The sequence below is a fragment of the Mchenga conophoros genome, linkage group LG22 (genome assembly GCF_057382185.1).
Source record: "Mchenga conophoros isolate Kocher_MC1m ecotype Shallow Benthic linkage group LG22, M_conophoros_male_GT1.1, whole genome shotgun sequence".
Taxonomy (NCBI): Eukaryota; Metazoa; Chordata; class Actinopteri; order Cichliformes; family Cichlidae; genus Mchenga; species Mchenga conophoros.
In genome coordinates this window covers 6,777,994-6,783,265 of record NC_140546.1, presented here as the reverse complement: position 1 = coordinate 6,783,265, position 5,272 = coordinate 6,777,994, and the positions used below count along the sequence as shown (strand labels likewise).

The 5,272-nt window shown below is 38.5% G+C and overlaps 1 pseudogene; it reads right to left on the bottom strand.

Moving 5' to 3' along the window:
• Positions 1-1,634: 1,634 nt before the first annotated feature.
• On the bottom strand, positions 1,635-5,044 carry LOC146548671 (stonustoxin subunit beta pseudogene; annotated as a pseudogene).
• Between the last annotated feature and the right edge of the window lie 228 nt (positions 5,045-5,272).

Genomic DNA, 5,272 nt, shown 5'->3' with positions numbered 1-5,272 from the left:
AGACATTCCAAATACATGCAGTCACACATGTGCTTCAAATACAGTCATGAACCATCAAGTCATCATCCAATTTCACCTGAGATCTTGTATCACCATTACTCTCTATTACCTGACAAATAGGACAGACATGACAATAAGAATAAAATGTGTAGCTGCTTCAGTGCTTCTGTCAATTTGTGCAGATCTTGACTCATCAGTAATGTTTGCAGGGTGAGTGCATTTTTAAAACAATTTGTGCAAACTGCACTACAAGGTGGAATATTTGCAAAATCATGACTACCTCATGATATTTTGTCTCAAAAATGAACCTTATGAATATGTCAGTACCATTAGGATGAAATTATTGTGTCACCAACATTTTAACGTTAGACATATAATTTTAACAGCCTCTGTAAACTAATATCCTGGCTTGCTCGAGGCTGCCGTTTTCTCTGACAGTTTCAATCAAAATTAGAAATGCTACTGTGGGAGACTGAGAGAACTAATAGTGCTGCCTGTTGTGCAGTTAGTTTCCAAAACACGTTATTCATGGTTGCATACAATTTTAGACTGATGTGGGCCAAAGCCTAGCATAGCTTGTAACGTTATTATGACGGACACATTTTATGAGTGAACTTGACTTTAAGTGACTTGCAGGTTTCTTTGAAAAATACTTTCTTATATCCAGGTTCTTCCTTTTTGCTGCCTTCCTCCTCTCCTCCTTGCAGGTCCTCGCAGCGCAGGTTTGCCGCTGCTAAAACTAAACAGAGCTCCCTGAAAGGCACAGCCAATCACATTGGCCATATTTGTCACATGACGTAGGACTCCAGTAGAGCAGCGGTCCCCAACCCCCGGGCCTCGGACCGGTACCGGTCCGTGAGTCGTTTGGTACCAGCCGCGAGAGTTGAGGCTCAGGTGTGAAATGTATGGTTTTCAGGGTTTTTATCGGTTTTCAGCATTATTTTGTTATCGTTTTTATCGTTAACTCGGTTTTCCTGGGTCTTTTCACGTGTGTTATGAATAAATCTTTTTTTCAGTACCGGTACTAGTTTTATTTTTGTTGTATTTATCCGCGATACCTTAAAGGCCGGTCCGTGAAAATATTGTCGGGCATAAACCGGTCCGTGGCGCAAAAAAGGTTGGGGACCGCTGCAGTAGAGAACGTAATTTAACTCTTTCTGCACCGCTGGGTGAATGAGACGTTGACGGATCTTTTTTTTTCTTTCTATCGGGTTTGTTTTTCTTTACTCAAAGAAATCAAATTATTGGTGGTGACAATTCAATAATTGCTGGATATTGGTGGGGACATGTCCCTTCCGTCCATGCCAAATCTACGCCCTTGATGTAGATGTTATAGAATGAATAAATCCACAGACAGGTTTTCTTTTATTCAACCAGGTCAGGATTAAAAAGATTACATTTCTCCTCAACCAAGTATTTACAAATATGGCACAAAACATCAGACCAATTAAATCTAGGTCATCACCGTGTGTCATACAGAAAGCATGTTGCTGTTTTTGTGGAGCATAGACACTCCTTGGTGTGTAGCAAGCAGTGAGGAGACAGCAAAGCATGGACAAAGAAGTATTTGCAATGCAAATACTTTGTTTTTGCATTGCACACAGGTCTGTCACACCTTATTGCTCGGTCACCCTAGAGTTGGCCAATGGCTGGAGGTGGAAGTGCGAGCAATGCTCAATCAGCACTTCTCCCTCACCACTGAAGCAACAAAGCAAAGGTGAAACTTTCCTCTACAAGTTGGTCTTTGTTACAGAGCGCTTTACTTCTTTGTCAGTAAACAGGTGTATGCTAAATGTTTTCCATCATCTGACTAGCTGGACACAGGAAAACATAATTGGAAGAGGAATAGATGTAAAACCCTGGGTAAACAGACTCTGAGAATTTGGTTTGAAAGGTGTACAGATGAACTAGTTTGTCACTATTAGAGGAAGCATCGTAGAAGGACAAAGTGCCTGCAGGCCAATCCAGATACACACCAACTCTCCTCAATTTAGTAAGACAAAAAAACATCCTCACCTTATTATCATGGTATGCTACAAGCCTGTTATAAACTATGTCTACAAAAGGCACTAAGGATTTTATTTTAGACAGAATTTTGCGAAAGATTTGACTTTTATCCACACCAAAATACCAGGATATCTTGTTACATCCAAACTTTAAATCATCCATTCTTCCTTTCCTTCCAATTTCTTTGTATGCAACAGCTATGCCAACATCACTCAGCATATAACCAGCACTCCACTCTACTTCCCAATAGTGGCGACCAGTCAGCGGCTGTTTGCACAGAACCTGTGTATGCTTATCAAATCTCTCTGGGTGATCTGGATAGGTTTGCCACTTCCCACATGTTGCCTTCTTGTTGTCCTCAGATAGAGTGAGGTAGATATTTGCAGTGTTTGGGTCCAGAGTGAGATGACAGTAATCTGAATGAAAGGCAAAAACACAATCTTTTAGGAGTCATCTACATAATCATCCACTTCAGTCAAGTAACTTCTAATATTAAAAAAAACTATATTTGGTTTTTTTGATAATTACAACAATGCCTTTAAATATTTGATGATTTTGAAAACTAGCAATCTAGACAGTAAGTACTTACTCCAAAGAAAATCACTTCGCTTTTTTATAGTTCTGGGATCAGGAAACTTGGGCTTTGAAAAATTATCAGTAATCATTTTGCCCTTCTTGTACTGATAAATGGTGGCTCCTTTGTATTTCTGGTGTTGTATAGCTGCTACAAGGAAACAGAGCTGGGTGCTGCTCTCGTGTGCTCTGTAAAGATCCATGAAAATAACTTCTACTTCATCCATATGATCCAAGGTATCATTTGAATAATACCATGGGTCTTCGCTGGCCATTGTATCAAGGTTGAGGTCATCAGTTTTCCCTTTCCCATCATCATTTTTCAAACCGGTGAAAACAAAGCAAAATGCATGATTTACACCTGTGGCAAGTACTGCTCTATCTAATTCTGACTTATTTTGAACAATCTTTATTCCCTCCATCCTCCCTAAAAATGACCTGATGATGTTGATTTCTCTCTCTCTATAGTCAAGGCACTTGCTAAGATTTCCCAGATTGTATGGTGACTTGTCTAAGTCATCAAAAACGTCGTTCAGTGAGCTCTCATCCGCTCTACCTTCACGAATGGAGGGAAGCACTCTTTTCAGAGCTCGTTGGAGGTGAGAGATTTTATCACTACACAACTTCTGAAACTTTTGTAGGTACTTTTTAATTTGTGGGAAATGCTTCACCACCACCTCATCCAGAGACTCATTGCATCTCTGTTTCATCTCCTTTAGAGCTTCCAGAGTATCTTCAATCCTCCTTAGTGAGTCAACGCTGATGTCTTTCACCAGCTCTGCACCTCCATACCCTAATGTCTTCAGTGGCGTCAGCCAAACTTTTATAGGAACAGCATTTTCACCCTGTTCCTTCAGGATCCTTGGCAGTTCTGCAATGGTCTTCATTGCTTCTTCAAATGTTGTAGGGTTGCTGTCCAGAATGAAGTCTCCAAAGAATTTACAGGAGAATTTCTTGCTCAGGTCTTTTTCTTCTTTAGTCAGCTCAACTTTAAGTTTCCCGTCAACATGGATATTCTTTATTAAAGCATCCATGCTTCCCTGGATGTCCATCACTTGGCTACTGTCTAACTTCTCACTATCAAATGTAAACAAGGCATTGGCCCCATAAAGGATAGCAGTGACTATATGTGTAGCTGAGATACTTTCTATAATTTTTCTCTGCGATTCATTTATGGTGCCAAATATAGATGCTGATAATTTTCTGAGGCTGGTGGTAGCTTGGTACTGAATAGTCACTCTACTTTGGTTCTTGAATGTCTTTTTATCGGTCAGATATTTGCCAGATCCTCCAACTTCTACAAATCCACTAAGAAAACTGGCCTTCAAAGAAGGTTCTAAACCCAACAAGGAACATCTGGATTCAATGGAGTCGCAAGCAGAAGTTTCAAATGTGCTGCTCCTTTGAGGTCTCTCAACTGTGTGCTTTTGTAGAGTGTGATCATCCCACAAGGTGAAACCTAAAGAAATGGCAAAATGTTAGTCATTTTATGAAGCTTTTGGTAAAGTCAGGAAATAATGTGCAGCTCGTGATTTTATGAGCCGTTATTATCATCATTATGTTACAAGATCATAACTGTACTTTATGTGTGACTATTGTTTTATTTCCTCCCTGCTTAAGAGCAGTATTGCTTATTCTAATTTGTATTTTCCCACTTCACAAATTATACAAGGCCGCTGGCCATTGGATAAAAACTGAGGGTGTCTCCTTGAAACTGGAACCTAACCAGACTGGCTAACAATAATTAGGATCAACGCTTTGGAGAAATCCCTGTACAGTGTGTTAAAGCAAATAGTGTAACATACTGAGATAAAACTACTGTTTTTATTGTGATCAAATAAAAGCTGTTTTATTGAGTTCAAGTCAGCTTCATGTTTTGCAAGCAACCTATTTGATCTTTGGGGAAGACATCTGCTTATAATACTTTTCTCCTGTGTGTTAGGGAGGCACGTAAGAGGCCTCTAGTCTTTCATTGATTATAGCATCTTTAACTTATAATATAAAAGTGCCTTAAGACAAATATTGTAATTTGGCACAATATAAATAAACATCAGTAACACCTGATGTTGATGAGTCACTTTATAGTTACCAAATATCACTGATTTTGTTTTGCTAAGATTTAGTGACAATGTATTACTTTCCATCCAGTTTTTAAACTCTTCATTCATGATTATTATTATTATTATTATTATTACTCATAATTATTCTCAGAAAAACATATTAGTTTCATCAGCAAATACTATTAATTTTTTTTATTAATTAATCTTTAAGACACCTTGAACATATCCAAGCATTTATATTACTGACGAGTATATTTAAACAATCTTTTTTTAAAAGCAAACCATTTATGTTTATAATAAAGACAAAACTTACCACATATTGGCTCATCCGTTAAAGCATTGTAGGGCATTCCGAGACCAAAAGGTCGACCCAGACCAGCCACTGTCATCATATCTGATGCCATGTCTCCGACCTGATGAAAAAAATATTTATCATACACCTTTAAATTCTGCATTCCAAAGAGAGAACCAAGCAGCAGTGGACTGTTGCTCACTGACAAAACATACCAAGAGATACCCTGAACAATCCAAACATGAAGGCAGCTGCTGATAACAAACATAAGGTAGCTCAAATCTGAAATTTGAAAATTAAAATGAATAATGATTTTTATGACTATATTGCTTTCATGACC